General features: G+C 32.3%; 1 long non-coding RNA gene across 1 annotated transcript in view; it reads left to right on the forward strand.

The window, feature by feature from the left end:
• Positions 1–601: 601 nt before the first annotated feature.
• Positions 602–15,139, forward strand: part of LOC306843669 — a 36,373-nt gene continuing 21,835 nt past the window's right edge. Inside the window, exons 1-3 of the long non-coding RNA XR_013781860.1 lie at positions 602–773; positions 11,945–12,026; positions 12,112–12,135. This is a non-coding gene — a long non-coding RNA (uncharacterized lncRNA). The remainder of the gene's footprint in view (positions 774–11,944; positions 12,027–12,111; positions 12,136–15,139) is intronic.

Consider the following 15,139-nt stretch of genomic DNA (forward strand, 5'->3'; position numbering starts at 1 on the left):
TATTTTGCATTACACACACACACACACACACACATATACAAACACACAAACACTTTAAAATAATAATAATTTTTTTTGTTTTACTATTTATATTTCAAGAATAAAAGAATAAGATAGTGTTGCATTATGACAATGATGATTTGGGGGTAAATGTGCGAACTGTAAATAACAAAAAATAAATAATGAAAATTAAAGCAAATCAAATCATTTTGTTTTCCGAACATTTCTCATCAAATTCATCAGATGTTTAATTTTAAAGCTCTTCTCAATGTATGTTAACAACTGACTCATTTGCTCATGGTGTTAAAAGAAACAACTGACAACGTCCTGTGAGCTTTAAAAGAGCATGCATTTGCATTTAAAAGGAGATATGTTGAGGTAAAATACATTTCTTCATTTCACTTCCATTGATGCAGTCATTGAGTGATCGTAAAGGAACCTGTAAAGATGTTTGAGATGTTCTGCTGGTTGTTGGTCAGAAGCTGCTAAACAGGATGAGACATGCTGTTCCTAAACAATGTCACTGCTTTCCACTTTTAAACCTCATGTATACAGTAAGTGTGTTTTGGCTGGTTACTGTTGCTGTGCGTCTCTGTGCCCCACTTCAGGCCGTCCTGTTTGGAATGAGCTCTGGAGATACTTTCACTCAGAAGTGGCTCTATATGAAACCTCGGTGGGCGTCTCTGGAGACAACAGCTGCAGACTTTAACAAGCAGACCAGCACCGGTATATCACTCTAAAAATGCAACAATGAAGACACGTAATCCCATAAGGTCAGCGCAAAAATAATCAGGTCATGAGATAAAAATTGCTCTTGAAATATGAATATGTGTTCGAGGGAGCGGCAATCATGCCTCATACCTTGTAGTGTCTTGCTTGACATATGTTAATGATTAAAGACAAAAAAAAGCTTTTAGTGCAGGATTATTGTAATTAACTAAAGCTAAAACTAGAACCATTAAAAATAATACTTTTGTCACTTGAACTAAAATAAACATTAACTAAAGTAGAATAAAGTACAAAAACTTGAATGTATTTTATTTGAGCTTGTTGCCAAGGCAAATAACTTAAAAGAATAAATAAAACAAAGATTATAAATTAAAAAAATAACTACAAAATTGTGTAGACATATTACAAAAAAAGAGACATGACAAAAACACAAGAAAACTACCAAAAAAGGGGGAAAATTTAAAATATAAAAATAAAATCTCAAAATATTAACAAAGATTATAATAGTATAGGAATTACATTAAACCTGTGCTGTTCTTTTATGCAATTATTATTAAAACATGATTAAGCACAGTAGATGTTTAAACTTAACTTTATTTGCTTATTTTATTTTTCTGCACATGAAAAGAATATGAAAATATCCTGTCCTGTCATTACAGACATCTAATACCAAATTACAAGCAAATTAATTATTTGCTGCAAATGCATTCGATGTTTATAGACAACTTTGTCTATAGTGCACAGTAATGCTATATTTTATGTTTTATTATTTTATTTTTTAATTTATGTTTGTTTCATTGTTTAATTTAATTTAATTTTAAAATGTTGAGCATATTCTTCCCTGATATTACAGGCATCAAATACCAAATTAGAAGCAAATTATTTGCTGCAAATATTTACAGACAACATCATCTTAATGTGTCTCGAGTCACGGTTGTTATATCCACAGAGAAACAGAGGGTAAACAGAAGCAGTAATGTTGATGCTAAATTTGGCGTTGGGCAAGAGGTTAAGTTTCTCCGTTGTAATGAGAGCCATAATGAAAATCTGTCCTTGCATAGCTGGAAGAAATCACTCTGCATTTAGATGCAATGTTAAGATGCTTCCCTGTTTAGTTCCAGCCACATGTCCCGCATCTAATTTTAGCCTGAAATATGAAACAGTCACAATAAAGGAGCTATTTATAATAGCCGTGCTGTTTCGGGGGCAGTGAGTTATCTCTAAATGACAACAGTACATTACTGAGTACAGCACTGAGCTGTCAGTCAACAGTATGATAACAGAGGCACTGATTTCAGACGCCTGACTCAAATCATGGGCACACTGTAAACATGCACAGAGACGGTTATATGTCTTATTAGACCTCTAAATGATCAACATGATCAAAACTTCACTGAAAAACCTGTTGCACATACATGCCTTCTGTCACCGATAGTTTAGAGTTTTTATCCAGTAAAAGGTCTTTTAGTGCAATTGTACAAACATTCATCTTCAGCTTGTGCTTCATGGATTTTTACTGATTTTTAGTAAACATAAGAATACTTTTATATTTCAAGATGAACACTTACTGGACTGAAGCAGCTTGATTATCCAGACATAATGTTTGAGAAAAATCAAATATAATCATCAGACTTTGAGGTACGTTTATTTGTTCATCTCTCAATCATCATCGTATTGCACTGAAAGTCAGAAGCGGACAGTAGTGAAGGATTTTTACTCTGCTTTAAAAGTACATTTTTCAAGTGTCTGTACTTTATCACAGTGTTTTTCTTTAGAAAACGTTTACTTCACAACATTCCAAAGCATTATATTGTACTTTTTAATGCACTACGTTTCATATTAAATATGATTTACTACTTAATTAAATTAGAAATCTATTACTTTCTTACTTTTACTCAGGTAAAAGTAATTCAAAGATTTACTTGGGTACAAGAAAGTACTACATTTGTAATATTCTTAAGTATTTCCAAAAAAAAAAAACACTCTGATAAACTATAGATGCTTTTTAAATTTACTTAAGTAAAGTACTTAACTGTCCACCTCTGCATTGCATTATATGTTTTGAACATCAAACTAAGCATTTTTACCAAGACATATTATCTTGCATCTGCACCAAATTTCATATTTCTGCTAAATAAAATTAAGCCGTTTTCCTCCATATTCTCACTGTATCAGACTAAATGAGCCATAAAAGCCTGATGGATCAAAATATAATACATAAATGCAAACTTTTTTTTAGATTTAAAAAAATATTTTGTCTAAAAAGGTTCAAGAAAATTAGATTTTTTCAGCCTATAGTTCACATACAGTCCCCTCCATAAGTATTGAACAGTACAGACAAAATTGCTCTGTTGGCTGTGAAGTCAAGACATTTACAAATATGATTAAAATATGAATATGAGACAAAACTACAGAATGTCACATTTTATTATTAGGTGATTCAACACCAGCTAAGAAGTTCAGCACTTTTATAGTTTCATCCCTCTATCTGATGTGAGCATAAGTATTGGAGCAGTTGCCTCACAGGTCTTTCTAAGTGATCAGCTGTGTCCTGTTGCATTAATTCTTCAGATATTAAAAGCAGGGAATGTGTCGTATCAGTTATATCCATTACTCCTGTATTCTGAATCTTGCATTCGATGATAAAACACAGAAACCAGGATGAAGATGAGGGAGCTGACTTTGAGAGAAAAGCAAGCAATTTGGATGCTAAAAGAAAAGAGGAAGTCAGTTAGAGCTCTAGCAAAAACAAAGGGCATGGAGAAATCAAGAGTTTGGAAACCACCAGCAACCAACAACGACCTGATCGGCTGAGAGAACAACAGTAGTTGATGACAGACAAATCATAAAAGCTGTGAAAATGAACCCTAAAAGACCTGTCTGTAAAATCACCAACAACTTCCAGAAAGCTGGGGTGATGCTCTGACAATCTACTGTCCTCAGGAGACTTTGACACAGAATTACAGATGCTACACAGCAAGATGCAAACCTCTGACCAGCACCAAAAATAGAAAGGCAAGGTAAGAGTTTGCAAAAAAGCACAAAGGTGAGACAGAAGAGTTTTGGAACTGTGTTTATGGACCGATGAGACAAAGATGAACCTTTATCTAAGTGATGGGAAAGAAAAAATGTGGAGAGAAAAGGGAACTGCAGTGATCCCAAGCATACAGCCTCATCTGTAAAGCATGGTGGAGGTGGTGTCATGGCATGGGCGTGCATGGCTGTCTCTGGAACAGGCCCTCTCAACTTTACTGATGACTTAATGTATGATGACAGCAGCAGAATGAATTAGGAAGGGTACAAAACCATCTTGCATACCAATATTCAAGAAAATGCCACCAGATTCATTGGGAAGTGCTTCATATTGCATCAGGACAATGACCCAAAACACCCTGCCAGTTCAGTCAAGGAATTTATAAGAGCAAAGAAATGGAAAGTGTTAGATTGCCCAAGTCAATCTCCAGATTTAAATCCAACTAAATAATAGCTTTTAATCTTTTATATCTGCCTTATGTTCAACTGCTCCAATACTTATGGAGGGCACTGTGTGTGTCAGGCTTCCAGCAGCCTATAAATTTCCAATGTAAGCACATAAACATGTCTTCATCTTCATCTTTTTAATCTTCATATGTGAATGACCTGATTTTTTATTTTATTTTAAAAAGTATTTATTTGTGTCAAAAACAATGATGGTAAATTTAGTGAGTGCAGCAGAAATATTGTTGAAAATACCTGTAGGGTACTCACGGCCACAGCATCAACATAAAATGTTTATGTTATGTTAAACAAAACAGACCAGCATTTTTTAACATAACTTTATACCGAAACTTGTGTTAAGTTAGTTAATGTGTGAGACCTAGAAATTAGGTGACCATCAGTCAGCGAGTCTCAAATAATCATTTACTGTAAGTGAAAACGACACAATCAGAATAAATATTGGACTTCATAAACGCTTAGGAGTTTGTCGTCCATATGACAACTTTAATTAAAGTCATAGGAGAATATCTGACTCTACAACAACTCAGAAGTCAAAACAAATCCGCCGATCTAGAGAAAACCATACAGAAAACATGTGAAACTCACAGAAACAAGAATCTTTGCAGGACTTTACTGCCATCTTCTGCCATAACAGAAAATAGTTTGTGAGCAGGACACTTTTCTTTGTTGTGAGGATGTTGTTTTAGTAGAGTTTCCCAAACTGGCCTTCAGAGGGTTTGTACATTGATGAAAAGCTAATATTTGATTAAATTAGGATTTTCAAGCTTTTATGCGTTATAAACCCCCAAATAGATAATAGGTTCATCTTCATGCAAGGGACCAATCCTAAAATTTAAAACCCATGTATGTCATTTCTTGTATAAAGCCCTAATTCATACTGTGGCAAACTTAATATTTTAAAAATATGTCCAAATATTATTAGGAAAATATCTAGGTTTCTATTAAGTTACATTATTACATTTGTTTGACTGTTAAGTCAAATGGTTATATATATATTAAATGTTATTATCTGAATCTACTTAATTTTATTTATTTATTGTAATCACATGTTTCTCTCTTGTGACCCACTTGTCACCTATTTGTAACTCAAATAAAAATTGCAAATAAGTAAAAAAAAAAAAAAAAAGAGAGAGAGAGCAGTCCAACTTTTAATAGCTTAATTGATATATAAAGCATTAAAATAGATCCTAATGTCTTTTTGAAAGTGAGAAAAACTTGGGTAATTTTTAATACCTTATATTTATGAATAAATACCTGGTAAGTAAAATTATTCAGTTGCTTAGAAAATATGTCAAATCAAGTCAGACAAGACATTATGAAAATGAAGCTGGAAGTCTTTATATTTGAAATCCACAGTAAACTGATAAAATAAAGTTTACCATGTTTAATTAGATTTTCGTAAGAGTAAAAGCATAGATTTCTTATTACACAAAACTGAAAACTTAAGGCATTAGAAATGATTTTGATACATTTAGATTTGTTCTTTGTTCTTGGACCACCTGGTCTTGGTCTAATTCATTACAGGTTCAGTCCTCATGGGGTTTGAACCTATAACCTATCACTTACCAGCTCAGGTCATTAACCAGCGGGCCACCTGTTCAGATCACATATGGGCTGCATCAGTCTGTCGTTCACTTCCAGGGTTTATCAGCCCGACTCAACCTGTGCCATAAAACAATAATTCTTTACTCCTTCTCTAAATCAAGCACACAATCCCCATTGCCTATTATAGAAGAGCTGCTCAATCTGTGCCACTGAGTTTACTGGAGACTGTGTGTCTGGTTTAGCTTGACTCCTGCTCACATTCTCGGCTGGCAGAAAAACGAGTGTTATTGTTGAGCACAGACTCATCGCATGTCAAGATGTTGTGTAGGTGTAAACCGGCTGTGATGCTCGCGAACAGAAAACTAATTCAGACGTCGATAGTAGACGATTTGCATCGTTGCTGTTTAAATATTGGGAAGATTTGGAGCTGTTTGGAAGGAGATGCATGACAGATTATTGCTCATAATTAAGGTTATTAATGTGAACAAATGCTTGATGGAAGTACAAACCTTGTATAATGTTTTTTAATAGCCTTTTAGTGGCCTATAGATAGAATATAATTTATATTATAATAAAAATAATAATAATGGTTATTCACTTAAAGGATTATATATATAAAACAATATTTATATATATTTGTATATGTATGAGTGTGTGTGTGTATATAAAATAATGTATTATTGTTATTATTACAAATATTTTATTATTTTGTTTTTATATATTCATAAAATAAGTTAAAGTAATTAATTTTAAATATCTTTTTGGTGGCTTTTTTATTTATAAATTTAAAAAATATATAGAATTTGTATACAATTATAATATTAGTAATAATAAAAATTATTATTGTTATTATTACTATTCTTTATATAATATTATATATATAATACATTAAATTATACATAACAATATAATATCTATATGTTGTTGTGTATACTTATAATTAAAATTATATGCACACACAAAATTATTCATAAATTATATAATTCATCATTATTATTATTAGTATTATTTATTTGCGTAATTAAATAATATTATTTTTAAAGTATATGCGTGCGCACACACACACACACACACACACACACACACACACACACACACACACACACACACACACACACAGTAATTAATGTTTTTTTTAATAAATGTATGAGTTTAGGATGCCCTCTGGTGGCAAAGACATGTATTACAGATAACCAAAGCGCTCACACACAATCCTACATTTATTTCGTATTAATTCTGGCCTTGATTTTTTATTTTATTTTTTATTTTGGCAGTAGCCTTTCTGATGACATGATCATTGGACTCAAGGCACACCAGACAGACAGAAGGTAAAACAATATGTGTTGATGTTAATAATCTTAAAGTAAACTATGATCCGATGTCCCCCTCTTGTAACTCGAAGCAATGTGCAAACCCCAGTTAAATCTCTCGCTGTGAGCTGTGATAAAAAATAAGAAAAACTTCTTAAACATCAGGTATTGGGCCTTATTGCTTTCTGGAGGCTGTGAACATTTATTTCATTATTCAGTGCCTCTTAGAATAACAGACTGATAGATTTAGCAGGCCCTCATCTCAAATGAATAATTTTGTCCAATTTACTGCTGCATATCAAATCTGAGCAATGAGTTTTACGTGATTGTTTTTTTTTCCTCTCCTAAAAGTGATGATTCAGTTTCCACTTCTTCCAGGGCAGCTGGGTTGTGATTCACTGCTGGCTGCACAGGGAGTCTCTGCACTAACCAAAAAATTACTTTTTACCATTAACAAATCAGATCAGGGAGGAACTCAGGTGTTAAAGCAGAATTATCATTCAATTATCATTTTTGCTGCTGTATTTTTAGTGTAGAATTAGATCAATAGAATTAGTTTGTTGCAAGTAATAGTGTGTTCATACTTTTTTGTATGTGTGCATAAATGCTAATATCACCCAAAGCCCCCTTTGCAATGGAAGATGCAGAGTTTGTGACGATACACATATTTTTTTATATATAATACACATTTTTAGTATGTAGTATAGTTATTTGAATTGTAAGGTTACCTTCATTTATACTTTTATATAGGTAGAATGATCTATCTATCTATCTATCTATCTATCTATCTATCTATCTATCTATCTATCTATCTATCTATCTATCTATCTATCTATCTATCTATCTATCTATCTATCTATTAAATAAATAAAAAAATGTGTGTGTGTATATTTATATATATATATATATAAATAATAAATGAAAAATATATTAAAATAAAATATACAAATTGAATATATAAATATAATATATACTAATATTTAATAATATTTTATGTATATTTATAATTGTATATTTGTATAGAATTATATACACACACAAATTATATATAAAGTAAAAATATGAAGTACAAAATAAAATTCTAAGTATAAAAAACATAATTTATATAATAATAATAATAATAATAATTTAGTATTATTCTATTGATTGTTATGCAATGTAATAATATTTAATATATGTAATTATAAGCATTTGTGTGTGTGTATGTATATATAAATGTATATCTATATATGTTCATATATAATATATATTATTTATTATTATTATTATTATTATTCATTTATAGAATATTTTGTTTCAATGCAACACACACACACACACAAATATCATATACATAATAATTGATATAATAATAATTAATGTACATATATAAATGTATACACACAATTTTCTGATAAAAGTATAATTTAAAAAGAAGTCACCTTTTATTCTCATGTGCTAATTACAGATTTTCTAGAACTAATTTGTTGACATTTCACACTTTATTGCATCTAATTAATGTGTGTTAGGAGGATAAAGACACCGTGATTAACTGTGATTGCTATACTATGACAAGAAATGACAGACTTAACGCTGTAATTAAGCGAACAGTTATTTCTGTGTTCCCCATAGTTTCTTTTCCAGTACAAAACGCCTTTGAGCAGCTGGCAGGAGTTTAACTGACCGTGCTTTTTCTTTTAGAGCTATAGTGAATTATGGCATTCATGTGACTCTGAAATTGCTACCTTGAGGATGTTTCCCACTTTGACTTATGAGTGTGATTGAGTTTAAGTCGAGCCAGTCGCCTTGTGTGGCATCGCTAGCATATGGTGTTAATGGGGCTTATTTACTTATGAAAGTAACTGCAGGGTGCCAGGCTATATGTTTCTCCATTAAATTGTCATGAGCTATTAATCACAGGGTGGATGTTAGAGGGAAAGTCTTAGGCCTTCTTAGCTTCTATACCTGAATAATAACATATCTGGTTTAATGGCACAGACATTTGAGGGAAACGTCGACCCCTTGTGTGTTTCTGACCACCATAATATTGAACGCATCGGCCAAGGACTCATATTCAGTGTTTGTGTACTTATGAAAATATGTTTCTTGCTTCACGCCGTCCTTGTTAATGGTTTGTTGTCCATTTGAAAGAGGATCTGGTGACCTGGATGCGGTCGCAGCGTTAATTGCTCACCCTGAGTGTGATGGTGCAATTCAGTTTACTCTGTTAATGAATGAAGTAATCAAAGAACGGTGTAGCGTGTGCTTTGTGGGGAATTTCCCGATAGCAGCATGACTGTGGTGGATGATGGGCGTCTGGTGGAGGCTGCTGAAACGAGACACCCTCGGCTCTGCTCACCCGCGCGTTTTATTACAGCTCATTAAGACTGTGAATAACTCACTACCACAGTTCCATTAGTGAAGAGTGGGCACCCTTGAGAAGTTCACACACACACACACACACACACACACACGCGCAGTTGGGTTTCCATGTTTTATGGTGACATCCCATAGGCGCAATGGTTTTTATACTGTACAATCTGTATATGTCCTACACCAACCCTACACCTAAACTTAGCCCTCACAGGAAACATGCTGCATTTTTAGATTTTCAAAAAACTTTATGCTGTATGATTTATAAGCTTGTTTCCTCATGGGGACCAAAAAATGTCCCCACAAGATTAAGATTTACTGGTATTACTATCCTTGTGGGGACATTTGGTCCCCAGGACGTGATAAATACCAGGTGCACACACACACACACACACACACACACACACACACACATGTTTACTATTACTATCTAAGTGGGGACATCCCATAGGCATAATGGTTTTTATACTACAAACTGTGTGTGCTATTGCCCTACACCAACCCTACAGCTAAACTTAGCCCTCACAGGAGACTTTCTGCACTTTTACAATTTCAAAAAAACTTTTTAGTTTAGTTTCAAACTGTTTAGTTTCTTTTTAAACCAGTTTCATGAGGACGTCCCCAAAGGGAGGTTTTTGGAGATTTTGTCAGGTTTACCTCACTTTTGGGTACAAATTTGTCCCCAAAATATGGTTAAGTATAGGCACACACACACACACACACACACACACGCACGCACTTCATTCGGTTTATCTCTGCTCTTTATCAAATCTACTGTAACTAATCACACAAAACAGATCAAAGGATAATGAAAACATTTTCGGGTCACATTTCACTCAAAAAATATATTTATTTTAGTTTTGCATTACAGCAATTAGTTTTCAGGGAGAAAATATATATATGTAGGCCTATATATACATATATTAGTGCTGTCAAAGTTAACGCAAATTGATTTTAACTGCACTTGCACTATTTGTTTTAACGCGTGATTAACGCAGCGCGTATTTTCTGTTTGCCCCGGGGCCCAACCCATAGTTGGAGAAATGGAAATGCACAGTGTTAGCAATTTAGCAACATTGCAGACCCATTTAGCGACTTTTCCCTTCAAAAATGCGCCCAAACCTTATTTATTTTCTGAGAATATGTTACGAGGTGGCTAATTCGTACGAATTACTGTGAGATAGCGTTGGAATCACCGGTACTGGCAGAGAGGAGCATCGCTTTAATTCAGTTAAACAAATAGATAATTCAGTTGTCTTTATTTTATGTGTATTTGATTTCATCAGACGACGGTGCGATTATCATGATTTTTTTGTGCAGATCTTGCGTGAGAGCTGGTTATGTTGTCTTAATGGATCGCGTTTCAGTCACTATTTCATATTCATTCCGTTGTCTGACAACAGAAACAGTAAAATATACCAATGAAAACAGTTTTATTGAGAATTTAGCTTCATCAAAATACAGTATGTGGGCACAGAGAGGGAAACAAATGTAATAATAAATATGTAAATGTTTGCATGTTTAGAAGAAAAGCTGCCCTGTCCTGCAAAAATGTAAACAGGTTAGTGTCAGTAAATTGCTCAGTGCAAAGAAAGAGAAGTAATGGGAACCTGGTATTTCTTTTTTCATGTGTCTAATAGACATGAACAAGTTCTTTGAAAAACATCTATGACCTTTGAAACATGTCTAGTGTTCATACTCTATAGGCATGGTTTCAATAATAATAAATATACATTTGCATAAAGCATCCATATTTGTCCATGCCCATGTTGATTAGAGTATTAAAAACTTAAAAATTATTAATTTAAGGAACATTTAGAACAAATAAAAAATGTGCGATTAAGTTGTGATTAATCGTGAGTTAACTCATGAAAATCATGCGATTAATCGCGATTACATTTTTAATGATTGACAGCCCTAATATATATAGATATAGCTATAGATATATACATGCATTGCTTTACAGCAATCAGAATTATTGTTGTTGTCGTTATTAGTGTTTTTTATTCTTAAATGTTTTTATTTTGCATTACAGCAATTAGTTTTTGGAGAGAAAGATTGTCAATAAATATCTTTATAAAAATCCTATAATTATACTTTTTTGCGAACCTAATGCAATTAATTCTTGTAAATAATTATTTATTTCTGTTATTTCCTTGTTATTGTTATGGGTATTACGATTATGATTATTATTACTGTTTATTATTATATTATTTATTTAGCATTACAGCAATAAAAATTTGGGGGAGAATTTGTGCTTAATTGTCAACAAATATATTATTAAATATTCTAAAATTATACTTTGTTCAATTTATACAATTAATTCTTTCTTTTTTGCTTGATTTCTTTATTATTGTTATTTTTATTATGCACCTTTTATGATTCTTTCTTTAATCACTTTTATGTAAGCACTTTGATTTGCCACTGTGTATAAAATGTGCTATATCAATAAACCGTGCCTTCATGTTTTGAAAAATGATCTGAATACAGTTTCTGTTGCTATATTACAGTCTCTGCGTCTGAGATGATCCACGTGAGTTTTCTGCTTCTGTGAAGCATTGACCCTGAGTAGTTAAACGGTCTGCTGCTCAGGTGGGTTCAGGAGCAGAGAGGAAACCATCGCTGTATGTTTGCAGTTTTCTTCACTCTCTAAATCTCCCTCTCTCTCTCGTTTCAGGACTGAACTGTGATTGCCATTAAGGTAAGAAGGTTTTTTCCCCTCCTCTTCTGCTTTTCTGTTAACATCATGGAGACTTTGGCCACCACACACCGTTATTTCCATGCTTGACCTGAAACCCGATACTTTTGTTTCTGGAAAAGTGACCCTCATCATTTCTGCTAGACTTACGGCTCTAGCATATATAATAAAAGTGAGGATATTGGGTGCATGCCTGAAAAACACTTATTCGCTGCTTTAGTTTTTGTCATTTGGCCAAAAACAAGTATGCAGTATTGAAATATACTTTTGTTTAGAGGTGGAAATCCATTGGCACATATTCTTGATTTAACTTTTTAACTATTTTATTTGAACAACCAACAAGTATCGGTAAGCACATATTTCTAATTTAACATTTTTTAAAATCATTTTATTTTTTTAGCATGTTTAAGTTTATTTAATAAAAAAATCAAATCATTATTTATTGCAAAAATGACATTTTATTGATCTTTAAATCTGTTATATGAACAACCAAAAAGTAATCTCTAGGCACATATTTCTAATTTAACATATTATTTAGCATGTATAAATTAATATTGTTTTCATCTTTAACTACATATTATATGAGCAACCAGAAAGTAATGAATATGTGCATATTTATAGCATGTTTAAGGTAATATTTCAGTAATTTAAAACATTTAAATATTAAGAATTGCAAAAAATTATTTTTTAATTTTTTATCTTTAACTATATGTACAACCAAAATAAATCAGTCGGCACATATTTCTAATTTAACATCAGAATATTTAAGTTAAAATTTTAACATTTTGAATTCAAATTAAAATATTATTTTGCATTTATTGCATTTGTTGTTATTTTTAACTACATGTTATATGAACAACCAGAACAAGTAATGAAACAGATTTAGGTTTCATGGTTTATAAGTGCTTTCCTCATTTGGATGAACTGTTTAGAAAATACAGAATTATAATTCACTAAGCGAGTGAGATGTTGAAGAATTAACGTGCTCTCACTGATTCAGTGAGTTGATTTATTTGAATAATCTGACTAATTCAAACAGATGAGGATTATGAGATTTTCTTTGCACTCATTACAGATATTCACACGTTCAAGTTAATTGTCGGCAGCAGCTGTAGAGTGTTTGCATGACCACGAAGAGAAGCTTTTCTCACCCTCTGACAGAGATCTTTCTAGCAGCCCACAAGGGAACCAGCATTTCATTTACAGCCAGTCAAACAAACTGCATATGATTCTGCTTTAAAACCATTATGCTCTCCTGAAAGCTTCCCTCCTACGTGAAGCTATATTTGGAGTAGATTGAATTTATCGGTCCCTGCTGTCGTATGAAATACTGAGAGAAGAGGATTATATAGTAATGTATTTTCTAAGAATATTTAATAGCATATAATAAAGTATATGTATATATATATATTAGGGCTGTCAACGCGTTAACGCATGCGATTAATCTAAAAGTTTTAACGCGTTAATATTTTTTTTAACACAAATTAATTAATCGTTAATTGTTAAATTAATTAATTGAAAAGGTTTGACCCCAACTTTTTGCTGTCATGGCAGCGCGGAAATATGTGTCCCTATATGCACACTATCCATCCTAAATTCTATGTGATATTAGTAATTTTCAATACTATTTAGGGCAGATAGTGTGTATAGTATGCAGGGATTGTGTGATTATGAGGCGCAGGGCTCGACAAAAGTGAAGCGAACGCGGAGAGAGAGAGAGAGCGAGTGTGTCCGAGAGATCTGTACTCATATGTGATAAGGGTAACAGTGAACCAGTGTTGCCAGGGTCGCGGTTTCCCGCACAATTGGGCTATTTTGAAAATACAGTCCCCTATTGGGCTACTTTTATAATGTACCGAGGCCATCTAAAGTGAGCACGTGATCGCAAAAGGAAGTTATGACAAACACTCGATGATGGTTTAAACTGAGTTCTGAGTAAAAGTGTATTAATCTCATAAATAGTTTTATGTATCATGATGCTAATGTTAGCTCTAATGCACCTGCAGAACAGTCCAATTCTTCTTCATAATGCATTTTATCATAATACTTCATGTAAGGTCGCAAGAAAATGTTTTGTTGTATTTATTTAGAAATACTTTTGATAAATGTGTCCTGGGATTGAAGCGATGTGGCTTGGTAAATTGCCAGTATAAAGGCTAATTATTATGGCTGAATTAAAACAAAAGAATAATAAGGATTATGTGTCATACCTGGCGGAGGAGTGAAAAAGTTTCCCTTGAACTTGTCATGCATTCCTTTATTTCAACACATTTACAGGTAAATCCTAGTATTTTAAATTTGCGATTAATCGTGATCCAGGACTGTGATTAATGCGATTAAATTTTTTTAATCTATTGACAGCACTAATATATATATTCAGTGGGGCCCCAAAATCTGAGACCACAACGAAAATCTGGTATTTAAAATATTATTTAAACCTGGAAATAAACAGAGACTATTATAAAATATTAAAACAAATAAACTTTATGCTTTAAAGTTAATATGAATATTTTACTGTTTCTGCAGTATTTATAGATGCAGAAATGAATCTAATTTCCTCCTCTGAAATTATGGCAAAAACAGAAAATATAAAAATAAAATCTAGTACTAAAATAACAAAAATAAACAAAAACTAGTTAATTAATAAAAATGTATATATATGGACATAAAACCAAACTTATGTGTGTGTGTGATTGTGTGTGTGTGTATATATATATATATATTTATTTATATATATATATAGTAGTGCTGTCAAATGATTAAAAAAAATTAACTAATTAATCGCACATTTTTCTGAACTTAATCGCGATTAATCCCACCTAACATTAAAGTTTTTAGATATACTTTAAATATACCTTTATATTGCAATAATTTCACATTCAATCTTCAAATTAATGCACAAACAACATATTTTTAATATTTGTTTAATGACATCTTTTTTATGTCTGAAGGCCAGTATCGCTGATACCAAGTAATACTGATTTCCCTATAAAAAAAACTCCCCTAA

Source organism: Barbus barbus, assembly GCF_936440315.1.
Source record: "Barbus barbus genome assembly, chromosome: 24".
In the NCBI taxonomy this organism is placed as follows: Eukaryota; Metazoa; Chordata; class Actinopteri; order Cypriniformes; family Cyprinidae; genus Barbus; species Barbus barbus.